At 40.5% G+C, this 21570-nt stretch overlaps 1 long non-coding RNA gene across 1 annotated transcript in view; it reads left to right on the top strand.

Moving 5' to 3' along the window:
• Window positions 1–21570, top strand: part of LOC137221458 (uncharacterized) — a 304989-nt gene that overhangs the window by 61121 nt on the left and 222298 nt on the right. The window contains exon 2 of the long non-coding RNA XR_010942011.1: window positions 9885–10102. This is a non-coding gene — a long non-coding RNA (uncharacterized lncRNA). The remainder of the gene's footprint in view (window positions 1–9884; window positions 10103–21570) is intronic.

Consider the following 21570-nt stretch of genomic DNA (forward strand, 5'->3'; position numbering starts at 1 on the left):
CTCCCTCCCTCCCACCCTCCCTATCCCACCCCTCTAGGTGGTCACAAACCACCGAGTTGATCTCCCTGTGCTATGCGGCTGCTTCCCACTAGCTATGTATTTTACGGTTGGTAGTGTATATATGTCCATGCCACTCTCACACTTTGTCAAAGCTTACCCTTCCCCGTCGCCATATCCTCAAGTCCATTCTGTAGTAGGTCTGTGTCTTTATTCCTGTCTTACCCCTAGGTTCTTCATGACATTTTTTTTTCTTAGATTCCATATATATGTGTTAGCATACGGTATTTGTCTTTCTCCTTCTAACTTTCTTCACTCTGTATGATAGACTCTAGGTTCATCCACCTCACTACAAATAACTCAATTTCATTTCTTTTTATGGCTGAGTAATATTCCATTGTATATATGTGCCACATCTTCTTTATCCATTCATCCAATGATGGACACTTAGGTTGTTTCCATCTCCTGGCTACTGTAAATAGAGCTGCAATGAACATTTTGGTACATGACTCTTTTTTTTTTTTACATCTTTATTGGAGTATAATTGCTTTACAATGGTGTGCTAGTTTCTTCTTTATAACAAAGTGAATCAGTTATACATATACATATGTTCCCATCTCTATTCTCTCTTGCATCTCCCTCCCTTCCACCCTCCCCATCCCACCCGTCTAGGTGGTCACAAAGCACCGAGCTGATCTCCCTGTGCTATGCGGCTGCTTCCCACTAGCTATGTATTTTACGTTTGGTAGTGTATATATGTCCATGCCACTCTCTCGCTTTGTCACAGCTTACCCTTCCCTGTCACCATATCCTCAAGTCCATTCTGTAGTAGGTCTGTGTCTTTATTTCTCACTTACCCCTAGATTCTTCATGACATTTTTTTTCTTAAATTCCATATATATGTGTTAGCATACGGTATTTGTCTTTCTCTTTCTGACTTACTTCACTCTGTATGACAGACTCTATGTCCATCCACCTCATTACAAATAGCTCAATTTCGTTTCTTTTTATGGCTGAGTAATATTCCATTGTATATATGTGCCACATCTTCTTTATCCATTCATCCGATGATGGACACTTAGGTTGTTTCCATCTCCTGGCTACTGTAAATAGAGCTGCAATGAACATTATGGTACGTGACTCTTTTTGAATTATGGTTTTCTCAGGGTATATGCCCAGTAGTGGGATTGTTGGATCTTATGGTAATTGTATTTGTAGTTTTTTAAGGAACCTCCATACTGCTCTCCATAGAGGCTGTACCAATTCACACTCCCACCAGCTGTGCAAGAGTGTTCCCTTATATCCACACCCTCTCCAGCATTTATTGTTTCTAGATTTTTGGATGATGGCCATTCTGACTGGTGTGAGATGATATCTCATTGTAGTTTTGATTTGCATTTCTCTAATGATTAATGATGTTGAGCATTCTTTCATCTGTTTGTTGGCAGTCTGTATATCTCCTTTGGAGAAGTCTCTATTTAGGTCTTCTGCCCATTTTTGGATTGGGTTGTTTGTTTTTTTGTTATTGAGCCGCATGAGCTGCTTATAAATTTTGGAGATTAATCCTTTGTCAGTTGCTTCATTTGCAAATATTTTCTCCCATTCTGAGGGTTGTCTTTTGGTCTTGTTCATTGTTTCCTTTGCTGTGCAAAACCTTTGAAGTTTCATTAGGTCCCATTTGTTTATTTTTGTTTTTATTTCCATTTCTCTAGGAGGTGAGTCAAAAAGGATCTTGCTGTGATTTATGTCATAGAGAGTTCTGCCTACGTTTTCCTCTAAGAGTTTGATAATTTCTGGCCTTACATTTACGTCTTTAATCCATTTTGAGCTTATTTTTGTGTATTGTGTTAGGGAGTGTTCTAATCCCATACTTTTACATGTACCTGTCCAGTTTTCCCAGCACCACTTATAGAAGAGGCTGTCTTTTCTCCACTGTATATTCTTGCCTCCCTTATCACAGATAAGGTGACTATATGTGTGTGGGTTTATCTCTGGGCTTTCTATCTTGTTCCATTGATCTGTTTTTCTGTTTTTGTGCCAGTACAATACTGTCTTGATTACTGTAGCTTTGTAGTATAGTCTGAGGTCAGGGAGCCTGATTCCTCTAGCTCTGTTATTCGTTCTCAAGATTGCTTTGGCTATTCGGGGTCTTTTGTGTTTCCATACAAATTGTGAAATTTTTTGTTCTAGTTCTGTGGAAAATGCCAGTGGTAGTTTGATAGGGATTGCATTGAATCTGTAGATTGCTTTGGGTAGTAGAGTCATTTTCACAATGTTGATTCTTCCAATCCAAGAACATGGTATATCTCTCCATCTATTTGTATCATCTTTAATTTCCTTCATCAGTGTCTTATAATTCTCTGCATACAGGACTTTCGTCTCCTTAGGTAGGTTTATTCCTAGATATTTTATTCTTTTTGTTGCAGTGGTAAATGGGAGTGTTTTCTTGATTTCACTTTCAGATTTTTCATCATTAGTGTATAGGAATGCCAGAGATTTCTGTGCATTAATTTTGTATCCTGCTACTTTACCAAATTCATTGATTAGCTCTAGTAGTTTTCTGGTGGCGTCTTTAGGATTCTCTATGTATAGTATCATGTCATCTGCAAACAGTGACCGCTTTACTTCCTCTTTTCTGATTTGGATTCCTTTTATTTCCTTTTCTTCTCTGATTGCTGTGGCTAAAACTTCCAAAACTATGTTGAATAAGAGTGGGCAACCTTGTCTTGTTCCTGATTTTTCTTAGTGGAAATGCTTTCAGTTTTTCACCGTTGAGGACGATGTTGGCTGTGGGTTTGTCATATATGGCCTTTATTATGTTGAGGAAAGTTCCCTCTATGCCTACTTTCTGCAGGGTTTTTATCATAAATGGGTGTTGAATTTTGTCAAAAGCTTTCTCTGCATCTATTGAGATGACCATATGCTTTTTCTCCTTCAATTTTTTAATATGGTGTATCACATTGATTTGCGTAAATTGAAGAATCCTTGCATTCCTGAAATAAACCCCACTTGATCATGGTGTATGATCCTCTTAATGTGCTGTTGGATTCTGTTTCCTAGTATTTTGTTGAGGATTTTTGCATCTATGTTCATCAGTGATATTGGCCTGTAGTCTTCTTTCTTTGTGACATCCTTGTCTAGTTTTGGTATCAGGGTGATGGTGGCCTCGTAGAATGAGTTGGGGAGTGTTCCTCCCTCTGCTATATTTTGGAAGAGTTTGAGAAGGATAGGTGTTAGCTCTTCTCTAAATGTTTGATAGAATTCGCCTGTGAAGCCAACTGGTCCTGGGCTTTTGTTTGTTGGAAGATTTTTAATCACAGTTTCAATTTCAGTGCTTGTGATTGGTCTGTTCATATTTTCTATTACTTCCTGATTCAGTCTTGGCAGGTTGTGCTTTTCTAAGAATTTGTCCATTTCTTCCAGGTTCTCCATTTTATTGGCATAGAGTTGCTTGTAGTAATCTCTCATGATCTTTTGTATTTCTGCAGTGTCAGTTGTTACTTCTCCTTTTTCATTTCTAATTCTATTGATTTGAGTCTTCTCCCTTTTTTTCTTGATGAGTCTGGCTATCAATTTTGCCTTCTCAAAGAACCAGCTTTTAATTTTATTGATCTTTGCTTTCGTTTCTTTCATTTCTTTTTCATTTATTTCTGATCTGATTTTTATGATTTCTTTCCTTCCGCTAACTTTGGGGGGTTTTTTTTTGTTCTTCTTTTGTTCTTCTAATTGCTTTAGGTGCAAGGTTATCGTTTATTCGAGATGTTTCCTGTTTCTTAAGGTAGGATTGTATTGCTATAAACTTCCCTTAGAACTGCTTTTGCTGCATCCCATAGGTTTTGGGTCGTTGTGTCTCCATTGTCATTTGTTTCTAGGTATTTTTTGATTTCTTCTTTGATTTCTTCAGTGATCACTTCGTTATTAAGTAGTGTATTGTTTAGCCGCCGTGTGTTTGTATTTTTTACAGATCTTTTCCTGTAATTGATATCTAGTCTCATAGCATTGTGGTCAGAAAAGATACTTGATGCAATTTCAATTTTCCTAAATTTACCAAGGCTTGATTTGTGACCCAAGATATGATCTATCCTGGAGAATGTTCCATGAGCACTTGAGAAAAATGTGTATTCTGTTGGTTTTGGATGGAATGTCCTATAAATATCAATTAAGTCCATCTTGTTTAATGTATCATTTAAAGCTTGTGTTTCCTTATTTATTTTCATTTTGGAAGATCTGTCCATTGGTGAAAGTGGGGTGTTAAAGTCCCCTACTATGAATGTGCTACTGTCAATTTCCTCTTTTATGGCTGTTAGTATTTGCCTTATGTATTGTGGTGCTCCTATGTTGGGTGCATAAATATTTACAATTGTTATATCTTCTTCTTGGATCGATCCCTTGATCATTATGTAGTGTCCTTCTTTGTCTCTTCTAATAGTCTTTATTTTAAAGTCTATTTTGTCTGATATGAGAATTGCTACTCCAGCTTTCTTTTGGTTTCCATTTGCATGGAATATCTTTTTCCATGCCCTCACTTTCAGTCTGTATGTGTGTCTAAGTCAGAAGTGGGTCTCTTGTAGACAGCATATATATGGGTCTTGTTTTTTTTATCCATTCAGCCAGTCTGTGTCTTTTGGTGGGAGTATTTAGTCCATTTACATTTAAGGTAATTATCAATATGCATGTTCCTATTACCATTTTCTTAATTGTTTTGGGTTTGTTATTGTAGGTCTTTTCCTTCTCTTGTGTTTCCTGCCTAGAGAAGTTCCTTTAGCATTGGCTGTAAAACTGGTTTGGTGGTGCTGAACTCTCTCAGCTTTTGCTTGTCTGTAAAGGTTTTAATTTCTCCATCAAGTCTGAATGAGATCCTTGCTGGGTAGAGTAATCTTGGTTGCAGGTTTTTCTCCTTCATCACTTTAAATATGTCCTGCCAGTCCCTTCTGGCTTGCAGAGTTTCTGCTGGAAGATCAGCTGTTATCCTTATGGGCATTCCCTTGTGTGTTATTTGTTGTTTTTCCCTTGCTGCTTTTAATATGCTTTCTTTGTATTTAATTTTTGACAGTTTGATTAATATGTGTCTTGGTGTGTTTCTCCTTGGATTTATCCTGTATGGGACTCTCTGTGCTTCCTGGACTTGATTAACTATTTCCTTTCCCATATTAGGGAAGTTTTCAATTATAATCTCTTCAAATATTTTCTCAGTCCCTTTCTTTTTCTCTTCTTCTTCTGGAACCTCTATAAGTTGAATGTTGGTGCATTTAATGTTGTCCCAGATGTCTCTGAGCCTATCCTCAATTCTTTTCATTCTTTTTTCTTTCTTCTGCTCTGCAGTAGTTATTTCCACTATTTTATCTTCCAGGTAACTTATCCGTTCTTCTGCCTCAGTTATTCTGCTATTGATCCCTTCTAGAGTATTTTTAGTTTCATTTATTGTGTTGTTCATCATTGCTTGTTTCATCTTTAGTTTTTCTAGGTCCTTGTTAAATGTTTCTTGCATTTTCTCTATTCTATTTCCAAGATTTTGGAAATAGAATCTTTACTATCATTATTCTGAATTCTTCACCATCATTATTATGAATTCTTTTTCAGGTAGACTGCCTATTTCCTCTTCATTTGTTAGGTCTGGTGGGTTTTTATCTTGCTCCTTCATTTGCTGTGTGTGTTTCTGTCTTTTCATTTTGCTTATCTTACTGTGTTTGCGGTCTCCTTTTTGCAGGCTGAAGGTTTGTAGTTCCCGTTGTTTTTGGTGTCTGTCCCCAGTGGCTAAAGTTAGTTCAGTGGGTTGTGTATGCTTCCTGGTGGAGGGGACTAGTGCCTGTGTTCTGGTGGATGAGACTAGATCTTGTCTTTCTGGTGGGCAGGTCCACGTCTGGTGGTGTATTTTGGGGTGTCTGTGGACTTATTATGATTTTAGTCAGCCTCTCTGCTAATGGGTGGGGTTGTTCTCCTGTCTTGCTAGTTGTTTGGCATAGGGTGTCCAGCACTGTAGCTTGCTGGTCATTGAGTGCAGTTGGGTGTTGGTGTTGAGATGGAGATCTCTGGGAGGTTTTCGCCGCTTGATATTTCGTGGAGCTGGGAGGTCTCTTGTGGACCAGTGTCCTGAAGTTGTCTCTTCCACCTGAGAGGCACAGCACTGACTCATGACTGCAGCAGCACCAAGAGCCTTTGATACATACGGCTCAGAATAAAAGGGAGAAAAAGTAGAAAGAAAGAAAGAAAGAAAGAAAGAAAGAAAGAAAGAAAGGGGATAAAAGAAAATAAAATGAAGTAAGATAAAATAATGTTATTAAAATAAAAAACAATTGTTAAGAAAAAAAAATTTTTTAAGTAAAAATACAAAAAAAACCCGGAAGGGTAGAACCCTAGGACAAATGGTGAAAGCAAAGCTATACATACAAAATCTCACACAGAAGCATACACATACACACTCACGAAAAGGGGAAAAAATCATAAATCTTGCTCTCAAAGTCCACCTCCTCAATTTGGGATGATTCGTTGTCTATTCATGTATTCCACAGATGCAGGGTACATCAAGTTGATTGTGGAGATTTAATCTGCTGCTCCTGAGGCTGCTGGGAGAGATTTCCCTTTCTCTTCTTTGTTAGCACAGCTCCCAGGGCTCAGCTTTGGATTTGGCCCCACCTCTGCCTGTAGGTCGCCGGAGGGCGTCTGTTCTTCGCTCAGACAGGACGGGGTTAAAGGAGCCGCTGATTCGGGGGCTCTGGCTCACTCAGGCCGTGGGGAGGGAGGAGTCCGGATGCGGGGTGAGCCTGTGGCGGCAGAGGCCTGCGTGATGTGGCATGACGTTGCACGAGCCTGAGGCGCGCCGTGCGTTCTCCTGGGGAAGTTGTCTGTGGGTCCTGGGCCCGTGGCAGTGGTGGGCTGCTCAGGCTCCCTGGAAGGGAGGTGTGGAGAGTGACCTGTGCTCTCACACAGGCTTCTTAGTGGCGGCAGCAGTAGCTTTAGCATCTCATGCCCGTCTCTGGGGTCCGCGCTGTTAGCTGCGGCTCACGCCCATCTCTGGAGCTCCTTTAAGCAGTGCTCTTAATCCCCTCTCCTTGCGCACCAAGAAACAAAGTGGGAGGAAAAAGTCTCTTGCCTCTTTGGCAGGTCCAGACTTTTTCTGGACTTCCTCCCGGCTATCTGGTGCACTAATCCCTTCAGGCTATGTTCATGCTGCCATTTCCTTCCCTGCGCTTGACCGAAGCCCGAGCCTCAGTTCCCAGCTGCGCCCGCCCCGGCGGGTGAGCAGACAAGCCTCTCGGGCTGGTGAATTCCGATCCTCTGTGCGGGAATCTCTCTGCTCTGCCCTCTCCACCCCTGTTGCTGCGCTCTCCACCGCGGCTCCGAAGCTTTCCCCCCTCCGCCACCCACAGTCTCTGCCCGTGAAGGGGCTTCCTAGTGTGTGGAAACCTTTCCTCCTTCACAGCTCCCTCCCACTGGTGCAGGTCCCGTCCCTTATCCTTTTGTCTCTGTTTATTCTTTTTTCTTTTGCCCTACCCAGGTACGTGGGGACTTCCTTGCCTTTTGGGAGGTCTGAGGTCTTCTGCCAGTGTTCAGTAGGTGTTCTGTAGGAGTTGTTCCACATGTAGATGTATTTCTGATGTATCTGTGGGGAGGAAGGTGATCTCTGCGTCTTACTCTTCCGCCATCTTCCCCTGGCCTCCCAAAGTCATTTTTTTAAAAGTAAAATTTCCTCAGTGAGATGGCTTTAAGGTTTTAGTTTCTTCCTCATTCTGATTACAGTATTTGATAGAATGTTTTCCTTTTTCAAGCAGGTTTCTTTGCAATTGGCAAGAGGAGAGATATTGCAGGAAGAGTTCTCATTGCTTGTGTCCTCCCAATTTTTCCCCTTATCACTCCTCTGATGTTATAAAGGGAACATGTGGTTCGTCCTGTAAAAATTTATTTTACCCTGTTTAGGATCACATTTATTTAATTAGAGGAAATAAAAATGGGCAAATTAAAACAACAAATCTAAAAACTGGTTTTTCCCCCCAAAAGGAACATTTAGAAAGATATGGTAATTGTTTAAAAGTTTTCTTTTTAGTTATAAAAGTAAACACACTTCATGCAGAGTAAGTTGGCAAATATTTTTAAAGAGAGGAAAACTGAGTACTGAAAGTTAAAATGACCAGTTCATTTAAAAAGTAAATAAAACAATCCATAGATTTCTAAATTTCACAATTAATTCCTATTTTGCTTTTGTTAAACAAACCATGGTGTATTTCTTTCTAAAGAGAAATGTATTAACAATTTGGGAGATAAGACTAGAATTGGCTCTTGACCACATAATCAAGTGACATCCTTGAAAAGGCTGAGAGATGGAACTGGGCTCATTAATTTCCAACATCAAATCTACTGCATATATCTTCCTGTTTGAACTCTCATGTAATTGAAGAGAAACAGTGATCTAAGGCCACATTAGGGGAAGGAAGTATGAATTTCAGCCAAATTTTATGCCCTTGAGTATGTACTAGCTGTAGCTATGAAGCATTTTTCCCATTTGGACAGTAGTAAAGTTGGGTGACTGTTCAGAGCTTCTTCTTACCCTTTGGGCTTTATCCTTTCAAGGACAGGACACATCCAAGGGTGGGTTTCTAACCAGGTTGCTTTCCTAGCTCTTTTGGTGTGTTCCTATCCATTTGAGGAATCAAGTTTCCTCTTGATTCCTGGGTCATTGTTTCTGTTATGGGCTGAGTTGTGTCCCCTCAAAATTCATATGTTGAAATCCTAACTCCCCAGTACCCCAGAGTATGACTGTATTTGGAAATAGGGTCTTTAAAGAGGTAATTAAGTCAAAATAAGGTCACTAGGTTGGGGTCTAATGCAATATGATTCATGTCCTTAAAAGAAGAGGAAATTTGAACACAGACATAAACAGAGGGAAGACCACATGAAGACACAGGGAGAAGATGGTCACGTACAAGCCAAAGGGAGAGGCCTTAGAAGAGACCAACCCTGTCAACACCCTGATCTTGAACTTCTCACCTCCAGACTGTGAGAAAATACATTTCCATTTAAGGCATCCAGTCTATGGTACTTTGTTATGGAATCCCTAGCAAACGAATACAGCCTCTAATGGATCATCACTCGACCACTGTGAATGTTAAGTTCTACTAGGTCAGGGCAGACAGCGAACTAAATGGCAGCCCATGTATTACTCAAAGGCTCAGAACATTTACATCAATCATTTCTCTTTTTTATTCTTTTAGTACTTTTTAAAAATCAAATAGTCGTAGTTTATAGTTTCAAAATATTACATAAGTTTAGCATACTATATATCTCTTGAATTCTATGTGATTTTCTACAAAATATGCATTCATGTAAAATGTATCAAACAAATATGTTTTTGGACTTTCAGAGCAAGGGAAAAAAATCTTACTTTAGATGTTTGATCATAAAACTTTTTTATTCTTGGGGGAAGTTACTGAACATTTCTGTACAACGATTTCCCCTCTAAAACGGGGGACAATAATAGTACTTATCTCTTGGAATTTTGGAGAATCAAATAAGATTTTTACTTAGAATAGCACTGGCACATGATGTTTGTTAGAAAAAAAATGCTTTGGAATCTTACTGATTTTTAAAAGATTTAGCAGCTCAGGAATGAATTTGCACAAACATACATACATATGCAAATATTTTTTCTCTTAATATGCTCGTATCGATTTTTTTTTTTTTTTTTTTTTGTCCGCACCACACAGATTGCAAGATTTTAGTTCCCCGACCAGGGATCGAACCTGAGCCCATGGCAGTGAAAGCGCAGAGTCTTAACCACTGGACCACCAGGGAATTCCCTCTTGTATTGATTTAATACCAGAATGGAAGGAAAAACTTTGAAGATGTGGGTACCTACTCTGAGAAGTGGTGTTATCTTTCCTGTTCTTTTTTAGTATTTCTGAGTTGCTTGCCTTCAGGAGAGAGCATCTGACCCTTCATAAAGACCCACAGGCCTTTCGACTGCTCTCCTTCTGGACTCCATCACTGCAGGATGAGACCAGGACCACTTCTGAGGACTGACTTTTGGAACCTCTGACTCTCCCTCCTGCCCTTTGTTTCCTGAAGTCTCCAGTTTATTAATGTGGAATTGGGAGAGGTCATCTTCCTGAAGGTCAGTGAAAACTTTTTTTTTTGGATAGGTAAGAAGTAGATTTATTAATATAGGATGCTTGTGAAGGATACAAGGGGGCAGGCAAGAGGGCTCTGCCCTGGGGTGAGAGAGGATGGTCATGTCCCAGGTCTCCGGCGAGTTCCTGGGCCGGGCCTCCAAGTGAGGGCCCTTGGCTTTGCGTGGGAAAGAATTTAAGAGCGAGCCATAGTAAAGTGAAAGCAGGTTTATTGAGAGAGATACACACTCCACAGGCAGAATGCAGTCCGTCTTAGAAGGTGAGATCCCCTAAGGTCAGTAAAAACTTGGTGCTCCCAGGTCCTCAAACATACATGGAAGCTTCCTCTGCTCAGAAATTTATCCCTCCTTCAGGAAATTCATTAGGGTTGGTAAGCATTAAGGGAAACATTCCTGTTAGCTATGACACCTTAGAGTTTATTACTTCAATCAGATAATCACATTCCTCCTCCTGATGCGAAGCTGAAGCTGGAGGTGAACTGGTGTTTGAATGCTGGTGATGAGGCAAGAAGGTGGGCCTGAGCGGCAGGAGGGTGCTGGAGAGTGCAAGAGGTTGTGGGAAGGATACAGACAGCACTGGGAGGGGGGCACTTAGAGCGGGCAGCAGGATAAACCAGTGCTGTTTGCAATATTGTTCAGGGCCCTTGGAGCCTGCTGTTGCCTAAAGAGGACAGAGTTTCTCCACTCACCTCCTCGCGCCCTCGTTTCTCCCCCCACCACCCCATTATTTACTCCTGGGTGAAGGGCAGCCCAAGGCGCAGCACTGCTGTAGATGGAAGTTACCCTCTCAGGCCTCATATTTTATTACCTACCTCTCCCATTTCTCCCTCAGATTCCCTTCCTGCTATGCCCAGGCCTAATCTCAGTCCAGAACCTACTGTTTATTCCTAGCTGGCCCAGGTCAGGGCTCCCACTTGGGGCCCACATTCAGACTTGTGTTCCCTCCTCTGAAGATACTCAGCACATTCTCACCCCTTTGCCTACACAGTGTCACTTCCTTAGGAGACCTTGTCTGAGCCCCTGAATGAGGTTAGGCTTCTCTAAGACATATTCCCGGTAGCATAAACCTGTCCTTCACAGCATCTGCCTCAGTTGGCAATGGCACATTTATCTGTATGATTGGTGATTAACATGTATATCTTATGTTAGATTAGAAACCCCATGAGGGAAGACACATTTGCCTTTTTTACCACTGTGTCCCAGGCCAAGTACAATGTCTGGCATGGAATAAACTCTTGATAAGTGCTTGTTCTAATGAGTAAATGAGGACCCCTTGGAGCATGCTTGTGATGCCTCTGCTTGACATCCAAGGAATGAAGCCATCCTCATCTTCTAAGGAGGCTAGTATGTGAACATGAACTGAGTAGTTTGGAGAGTAGACCAGGCATTTTCAACACCTCCTAAAGCTCTGGCCCACTTGACTTCTGTGCCCATGGATCTTGGGAACATTAGCTATGGATGGGGGCAGCATGGGTGGTGGAGTGCAGTGGGGCTGCTTTTTCATAAGAACTGCTTGCTGGTGGTTATGGAGATTTATGGGTTTATAACTCCCTTCCAGAAGAACAGAAATTCATTAAAGGTCCTTTCCTCTGTAATTTCAACTCTTGCTTTCTCCTATGAGGGAGGACTATAATTACCTAAAACCTTATTTGGGCTGATTTTGCAATTGTTGACAAATGGTAAAAATTTGCATTTTCTCTGGATTTTGCGCAGTGCTGGTGTATTCATTACTTTATATGGTTATAACTCAAAGGCTTTAATAGAACGACTTATTTCTCATTTCTGTGGTTCGTAAAAATAGAAAAATGAAGTCTCACTTTTGTAGTCTGTTGTGGAATTTTGATTATTTGTTTGAAAAGAAGCTGTTTTTTTCCATAATCATGAAACAACTGCCAAACCTTGCTCCAGTGTAACCTATACCTGAGTTATAATGATGAGAGCTGCTTACATCTCTGTTACCTACAACACGTATGTCTACGAGTGTTAAAAAGTACCAGTGTGAAACCGAGTTTTAGAAACACTTGGAGTTATTCGCGGTGTCCTTTTTATTTTCTGAGACTGGAAGCTGGACTGTTCAGTGCTGAGTGAGAGTTTCTAGTGCTTTGTGCTCCATGGTGAGGGTGTGGGCAGTGGAGATCGATGTAAAGGTGTGAACTGAATGATTCATAGTCTGCTTATTTAATGTTCGTGGTGCAAAAATACAATTACCTGAGACCAGAGACCATGCCTTCTGGTTGAAATGGATTTCATTCCACTGAAGATTTGAGCTTCGTAGTTGATCTTAATATTTCATAATTGTGAGAGACCCTCTGGGTCAATGGGAATGAACTGGGAGAGGGACTAGAGGACCGGTTCCAACTCTCCTACTTTCTATCCATGTGACATTGGCCAAGACATTTAACCCCTGACATCTCACTTCCATCTGTGAAATAGAAATTGTAATAGCTGTCCTAACCTGCCTCGTGGGGCTTGTGGTGATGACCAAATAAGACAAGGTAGGTCGATTGCAAAAAGGATTGTGTAAATGAAAGATATTATTTCACTACATCACATTATTTGTTATTTTTGCATGTGTAATCCTATTTTCTCAACCTATTCTAAGGTGTAAAAAAAAAATTAGCCATACTTATTAGTCATAGTTCAGTTAGAGAGGCAGAAGCACTAGAAGATATAATATTGATATTTGTGGTTATAGCCACTTAACTTTACACAATTATGGGAGCTGGTTAAGCAGTAGTCTTGGTGTCTGATGCTGGAGCCCAAAGTCCACAGGATAGGCAGTTTAGAAGGGAAGGTGGATGTAAAGTGAAGGAGAGCAAGGACAAACTGGAAGCCATAAGCACATACTGGAACTCATGTCAGCTCTTGTCATCTCTGGCTATTATGTGTATGCCATGAGGGAGAAGCTGTTGTCCCTTGTCATGGAGTTAAATACATAGCTGGCCTAGAAACTGGGAAAGCTGAAAGAAGATCTAGGGGAATCTAGGGAAGCTGCAGGATCAGCTGCTGCCCTGAGCCACTGTGTTGAGTCAGCAGATCAATGATAATGTGCCTGAGCTGCTAAAACAGCTGCCTCTACCTTTCTAAGGTGAAAAACAATATGGCTGCTGCTTCACTTCCACACTCTGCATCTTGTACAAATATGTCTCCATAGTACATCCTGATGTGCAACGTATAGGCAGGGCTGGCAATATCATTTGCGGGGCTAGTGTGAAATGAAAATTTGGAGCCTCTTGTTCTGAATACAAGAGAACTGCTTTTACCTTTCTTCTGCTATCTCATGGGACGCTCATGGGGTGAATGCACACCTCACAGGTGCCTTGGGCCCTGTACCATGACTCAGCATCCAGGGACCACATCGCCAACACTCCCTACCACATGCCCAGGACCCCACCAGGGGTGGAGGGTGGCAGCAGCCAATATGAGGGGGAAGGAGAATCCTAGGGAGGTGGTAGGAGGTAGGATGTCGTGTGACCCAAGGCTCCAAGCCTCCAGGACAGGCTCCAGCAACCCACTGGGCTTCACTTTTAAAACACAAATTCAAAGATAAAATTGGTAAGAAATTTAACAGAGAGCATTGAACTCCAGTGTGGGGCCACTTTTGAGAACAGATCCCTGTGCAGTTGCACTTTTTTGCAAATCCATCAAGCCTGCCCTGCATACAGGGAAGGAAATTCTGGGAAGTGTAGTTTAGCCTAGCCAAGTTGACACATTACAAAGCCACCACACCATGCACACTGCACTTTTTTCAAGGGCAATATCATTATGTATTGAAGCAAATAAAATGAAGGGCTATGCACATAGCCTTGTTATTTTTCTGACAGTCTGGTAGACATAGGCACAATCCTTACTGTGGCATTGTCACCAGTGTTTCTCAACTGCTGCTTCCCCTTGGACCAAGACTTTTAACATTGTTGAAGACATACTATTACTCACCTGTGCCAGTCCTTTATAATTGAGAACTCTAAATATTATAGTTGGGTTCCACTGGCTGATGGGGATATTTGTATAATTGAGTTTTCCACCTCAATAATGCAGTCTTAGAGATTTCTCAGATGAGATGTTACAAGATGCATGCTGACCATCTTCTTGGGAAAAGTAGCCCTCTATGGGCCTCTACCTCCTTACCTGTCTAGTGCAAGGCCCTGAGTACTCTCTTCCTGAGCCATTGCTCACAGCTGTGCTTGCAGAGAACAACCTTAAGAGATGAGGTAATGTCACATTCTGGGACAAAGAGCAGGATTGCTATAAAAGTACTGGATTCCCCAGGTTTAGTGTTTATATTCATTTTCTAGGGCTGCCATAACAAAGGACCACAGACTGGGTGGCTTAAACAGCAGAAATATTTTCTCATAGTCCTAGAGTCTAGAAGTTTAAGATCAAGGTATTGGCAGGGTTGGTCTCTTCTGAAGTCTCTCTTCTTGACTTGTAGATGGCCACCTTCTCTATATATCTTCACATGGTCTTCCCTCTGCACCTATCTGTGTTCAAATTTCCTCTTTTTATAAGCACAACAGTCATATTGGTTTGGGGCCAGACCAAATGACCTCATTTTAACTTAATTATCTCTTTAAACACCTTATCTCTAAATACAGCCACACTGAAGTGCTGGGGGATTAGGATTTCAACATATTCACTAGGCGGGAGACAAAATTCAGCAGTGTTCCTTTCTATAACACCACCCAAGCCCTCCACATCATCACTGCAGGACTTTGGGTCAAGAACACAATGAACACAAATCATGCTGCTTGCTGTGATATGAGTAATAAAGCCTTTTGTCTCTGACCCAGGGATCTTTTGTCTTCTGCCAGCATCCACGAAACAGTAACAGGCTAAACTGTGAGACTGTAAGTAGGGTAAAATAAGTTCCAGACGTGATATACCTTGCATGTGGTATTGAAAACAAACATCCTCAAAATTTCTCATGATGGATCCACAAGTAACAATGACAGTGATTTTTTTTTACATCTTTATTTGCGTATAATTGCTTTGCAATGGTGTGTAAGTTTCTGCTTTATAACAAAGTGAATCAATTATACATATACATATGTTCCCATATCTCTTCCTTCTTGCGTCTCCCTCCCTCCCACCCTCCCTATCCCATCCCTCTAGGTGGTCACAAAGCACCGAGCTGATCTCCCTGTGCTATGCGGCTGCTTCCCTCTAGCTAGCTATTTTACGTTTGGTAGTGTATATATGTCCATGCTACTATCTCGCTTTGTCACAGCTTACCCTTCTCCCTCCCCATATCCTCAAGTCCATTCTCTAGTAGGTCTGTGTCTTTATTCCTGTCTTAGCCCTAGGTTCTTCATGACTTTTTTTTTCTTAAATTCCATATATATGTGTTAGCATACGGTATTTGTCTTTCTCTTTCTGACTTACTTCACTCTGTATGACAGACTCTAGGTCCATCCACCTCACTACAAATAGCTCAATTTCGTTTCTTTTTATGGCTGAGTAATATTCCATTGTATATATGTGCCACATCTTCTTTATCCATTCATCCAATGATGGACACTTAGGTTGTTTCCATCTCCTGGCTACTGTGAATAGAGCTGCATTGAACATTATGGTACATGACTCTTTTTGAATTATGGTTTTCTCAGGGTATATGCCCAGTAGTGGGATTGCTGGATCTTATGGTAGTTGTATTTGTAGTTTTTTAAGGAACCTCCATACTGCTCTCCATAGAGGCTGTACCAATTCACACTCCCACCAGCTGTGCAAGAGTGTTCCCTTATATCCACACCCTCTCCAGCATTTACTGTTTCTAGATTTTTGGATGATGGCCATTCTGACTGGTGTGAGATGATATCTCATTGTAGTTTTGATTTGCATTTCTCTAATGATTAATGATGTTGAGCATTCTTTCATGTGTTTGTTGGCAGTCTGTATATCTTCTTTAGAGAAATGTCTATTTACATCTTCTGCCCATTTTTGGATTGGGTTATTTGTTTTTTTGTTATTGAGCTGCATGAGCTGCTTATAAATTTTGGAGATTAATCCTTTGTCAGTTGCTTCATTTGCAAATATTTTCTCCCATTCTGAGGGTTTTCTTTTGGTCTTGTTTATGGTTTCCTTTGCTTTGCAAAACCTTTGAAGTTTCATTAGGTCCCATTTGTCTATTTTTGTTTTTATTTCCATTTCTCTAGGAGATGGGTCAAAAAGGATCTTGCTGTGATTTATGTCATAGAGTGTCCTGCCTATGTTTTCCTCTGAGAGTTTGATAGTTTCTGGTCTTACATTTAGGTCTTTAATCCATTTTGTGCTTATTTTTGTGTATTGTGTTAGGGAGTGTTCTAATCCTATACTTTTACATGTACCTGTCCAGTTTTCCCAGCACCACTTATAGAAGAGGCTGTCCTTTCTCCACTGTACATTCCTGCCTCTTTTATCAAAGATAAGGTGACCATATGTGCGTGGGTTTATCTCTGGGCTTTCTATCCTGTTCCATTGATCTATCTTTCTGTTTTTGTGCCAGTACCATACTGTCTTGATTACTGTAGCTTTGTAGTATAGTCTGAAGTCAGGGAGCCTGATTCCTCCAGTCCCTTATTTCGTTCTCAAGATTGCTTTGGCTATTCGGGGTCTTTTGTGTTTCCATACAAATTGTGAAATTTTTTGTTCTAGTTCTGTGAAAAATGCCAGTGGTAGTTTGATAGGGATTGCATTGAATCTGTAGATTGCTTTGGGTAGTAGAGTCATTTTCACAATGTTGATTCTTCCAATCCAAGAACATGGTATATCTCTCCATCTATTTGTATCATCTTTAATTTCTTTCATCACTGTCTTATGATTCCCTGCATACAGGACTTTTGTCTCCTTAGGTAGGTTTATTCCTAGATATTTTATTCTTTTTGTTACAGTGTTAAATAGGAGTGTTTTCTTGATTTCACTTTCAGATTTTTCATCATTAGTGTATAGGAATGCCAGAGATATCTGTGCATTAATTTTGTATCCTGCTACTTTACCAAATTCATTGATTAGCTCTAGTAGTTTTGTGGTAGTGTCTTTAGGATTCTCTATGTATAGTGTCATGTCATCTGCAAACAGTGACAGCTTTACTTCTTCTTTTCTTATTTGGATTCCTTTTATTTCCTTTTCTTCTCTGATTGCTGTGGCTAAAACTTCCAAAACTATGTTGAATAAGAGTGGTGAGAGTGGGCAACCTTGTCTTGTTCCTGATCTTAGTGGAAATGCTTTCAGTTTTTCACCATTGAGGACAATGTTGGTTGTGGGTTTGTCATATATGGCCTTTATTATGTTGAGGAAAGTTCCCTCTATGCCTACTTTCTGCAGGGTTTTTATCATAAATGGGTGTTGAATTTTGTCGAAAGCTTTCTCTGCATCTATTGAGATGATCATATGTTTTTTCTCCTTCAGTTTGTTAATACGGTGTATCACGTTGATTGATTTGCGTATATTGAAGAATCCTTACATTCCTGGAATAAACCCCACTTGATCATGGTGTATGATCCTCTTAATGTGCTGTTGGATTCTGTTTCCTAGTATTTTGTTGAGGATTTCTGCATCTATGTTCATCAGTGATATTGGCCTGTAGTTTTCTTTCTTTGTGACATCCTTGTCTAGTTTTGGTATCAGGGTGATGGTGGCCTCGTAGAATGAGTTGGGGAGTGTTCCTCCCTCTGCTATATTTTGGAAGAGTTTGAGAAGGATAGGTGTTAGCTCTTCTCTAAATATTTGATAGAATTTGCCTGTGAAGCCATCTGGTCCTGGGCTTTTGTTTGTTGGAAGATTTTTAATCACAGTTTCAATTTCAGTGCTTGTGATTGGTCTGTTCATATTTTCTATTACTTCCTGATTCAGTCTTGGCAGGTTGTGCTTTTCTAAGAATTTGTCCATTTCTTCCAGGTTGTCCATTTTATTGGCATAGAGTTGCTTGTAGTAATCTCTCGTGATCTTTTGTATTTCTGCAGTGTCAGTTGTTACTTCTCCTTTTTCATTTCTAATTCTATTGATTTGAGTCTTCTCCCTTTTTTTCTTGATGAGTCTGGCTAATGGTTTATCAATTTTGTTTATCTTCTCAAAGAACTAGCTTTTAGTTTTATTGATCTTTGCTATCATTTCCTTCATTTCTTTTTCATTTATTGCTGATCTGATCTTTTTTTTTTCTTTTCTTCTGCTAACTTTGGGGTTTTTTTGTTCTTCTTTCTCTAATTTCCTTAGGTTCAAGGTTAGGTTGTTTATTCGAAATTTTTCCTGTTTCTTAAGGTAGGATTGTACTGCTATAAACTTCCCTCTTAGAACTGCCTTTGCTGCATCCCATAGGTTTTGGGTCGTCGTGTCTCCATTGTCATTTGTTTCTAGGTATTTTTTGATTTGTTCTTTGATTTCTTCAGTGATCACTTCGTTATTAAGTAGTGTATTGTTTAGCCTCCATGTGTTTGTATTTTTTACAGGTCTTTTCCTGTAATTGATATCTAGTCTCATAGCGTTGTGGTCGGAAAAGATACTTGATGCAATTTCAATTTTCCTAAATTTACCAAAGCTTGATTTGTGACCCAAGATATGATCTATCCTGGAGAATGTTCCATGAGCACTTGAGAAAAATGTGTATTCTGTTGGTTTTGGATGGAATGTCCTATAAATATCAATTAAGTCCATCTTGTTTAATGTATCATTTAAAGCTTGTGTTTCCTTATTTATTTTCATTTTGGAAGATCTGTCCATTGGTGAAAGTGGGGTGTTAAAGTCCCCTCCTATGAATGTGTTACTGTCGATTTCCAGTTTTATGGCTGTTAGTATTTGCCTTATGTATTGTGGTGCTCCTATGTTGGGTGCATAAATATTTACAATTGTTATATCTTCTTCTTGGATCAATCCCTTGATCATTATGTAGTGTCCTTCTTTGTCTCTTCTAATAGTCTTTATTTTAGAGTCTATTTTGTCTGATATGAGAATTGCTACTCCAGCTTTCTTTTGGTTTCCATTTGCACGGAACATCTTTTTCCATCCACTTACTTTCAGTCTGTATGTGTCTCTAGGTCTGAAGTAGGTCTCTTGTAGAGAGCATAATATATATGGGTCTTGTTTTGTATCTATTCAGCCAATCTGTGTCTTTTGGTGGGAGCATTTAGTCCATTTACATTTAAGGTAATTATCAATATGTATGTTCCTATTCCCATTTTCTTAATTGTTTTGGGTTTGTTATTGTAGGTCTTTTCCTTCTCTTGTGTTTCTTGCCTAGAGAAGTTCCTTTAGCATTTGTTGTAAAGCTGGTTTGGTGGTGCTGAACTCTCTCAGCTTTTGCTTGTCTGTAAAGGTTTTAATTTCTCCATTGAATCTGAATGAGATCCTTGCTGGGTAGAGTAATCTTGGTTGCAGGTTTTTCTCCTTCATCACTTTCAATATGTCCTGCCAATCCCTTCTGGCTTGCAGAGTTTCTGCTGAAAGATCAGCTGTTATCCTTATGGGCATTCCCTTGTGTGTTATTTGTTGTTTTTCCCTTGCTGCTTTTAATATGTTTTCTTTGTATTTAATTTTTGACAGTTTGATTAATATGTGTCTTGGTGTATTTCTCCTTGGATTTATGCTGTATGGGACTCTCTGTGATTCCTGAACTTGATTAACTATTTCCTTTCCCATATTGGGGAAGTTTTCAACTATAATCTCTTCAAATATTTTCTCAGTCCCTTTCTTTTTCCCTTCTTCTTCTGGAACCCCTATAATTCGAATGTTGGTGCATTTCATGTTGTCCCAGAGGTCTCTGAGACTGTCCTCAGTTCTTTTCATTCTTTTTTCTTTCTTCTGCTCTGCAGTAGTTATTTCCACTATTTTATTTTCCAGGTCACTTATCCATTCTTCTGCCTCAGTTATTCTACTCTTGATCCCATGTAGAGTATTTTTAATTTCATTTATTGTGTTGTTCGTAGTTGCTTGTTTCATCTTTAGTTCTTCCAGGTCCTTGTTAAATGTTTCTTGCATTTTCTCTATTCTATTTCCAAGATTTTGGATCATCTTTACTTTCATTATTCTGAATTCTTTTTCAGGTAGACTGCCTATTTCCTCTTCATTTGTTAGGTCTGGTGGGTTTTTATCTTGCTCCTTCATCTGCTGTGTGTTTTTCTGTCTTTTCATTTTGCTTATCTTACTGTGTTTGGGGTCTCCTTTTTGCAGGCTGAAGGTTCGTAGTTCCTGTTGTTTTTAGTGTCTGTCCCCAGTGGCTAAGGTTGATTCAGTGGGTTGTGTAGGCCTCCTGGTGGAGGGTACTAGTGCCTGTGTTCTGGTGGATGATGCTGGATCTTGTCTTTCTGGTGGGCAGGTCCACGTCTTGTGGTGTGTTTTGTGGTATCTGTGGACTTATTATGATTTTAGGCAGCCTCTCTGCTAATGGGTGGGGTTGTTCTCCTGTCTTGCAAGTTGTTGGCATAGGGTGTCCAGCACTGTAGCTTGCTGGTCATTGAGTGAAGCTGGGTGCTGGTGTTGAGATGGAAATCTCTGGGAGATTTTTGCCGTTTGATATTATGTGGAGCTGGGAGGTGTCTTGTGGACCAGTGTCCTGAAGTTGGCTCTCCCACCTCAGAGGCACAGCACTGACTCCTGGCTGCAGCACCAAGAGCCTTTCATCCACATGGCTCAGAATAAAAGGAAGAAAAAGTAGAAAGAGAGAGAGAGAGAGAGGGAGAGGGAGAGAAAGAGAGAGAGAGAGAGAGAGGGAGGGAGGGAGGAAGGAAGAAAGAAAGAAAGAGAAAGAAAGGCGTGAGGGAGGGAGGGAGGAAGGAAGGAAGGAGGGAAGGAAGGAAAGGAAGAAAGAAGATAAAATAAAATATAATAAAGTAAGATAAAATAAAGTTGTTAAAATAAAAAATAATTATTAAGAAAAAAATTTTTTAAGAAAAAAAAAAATCGGACGGATAGAACCCTAGGACAAATGGTGGAAGCAAAGCTATACAGACAAAATCTCACACAGAGGCATACATATACACACTCAGAAGAAGAGGAAAAGGGGAAAAAATCATAAATCTTGCTCTCAAAGTCCACCTCCTCAATTTGGGATGATTCGTTGTCTATTCATTTATTTCACAGATGCAGGGTACATCAAGTTGATTGTGGAGCTTTAATCCGCTGCTTCTGAGACTGCTGGGAGAGATTTCCCTTTCTCTTCTTTGTTCTCACAGCTCCCAGGGGCTCAGCTTTGGATTTGGCCCTGCCTCTGCGTGTAGGTCGCCAGAGGGCGTCTGTTCTTCGCTCAGACAGGACGGGGTTAAAGGAGCCGCTGATTCGGGGGCTCTGGCTCACTCAGGCCAAAGAGAGGGAGGGGCACGGAGTGCTGGGCGAGCCTGTGGCGGCAGAGTCCGGCGTGACGTTGCACGAGCCTGAGGCGCGCCGTGCGTTCTCCCAGGGGAGTTGTCCGTGGATCCCAGGACCCTGGCAGTGGCGGGCTGCACAGGCTCCCCGGAAGGGACGTGTGGATAGTGACCTGTGCTCGCACA

This window comes from Pseudorca crassidens, chromosome 3 (assembly GCF_039906515.1).
Source record: "Pseudorca crassidens isolate mPseCra1 chromosome 3, mPseCra1.hap1, whole genome shotgun sequence".
NCBI classification, from domain to species: Eukaryota; Metazoa; Chordata; class Mammalia; order Artiodactyla; family Delphinidae; genus Pseudorca; species Pseudorca crassidens.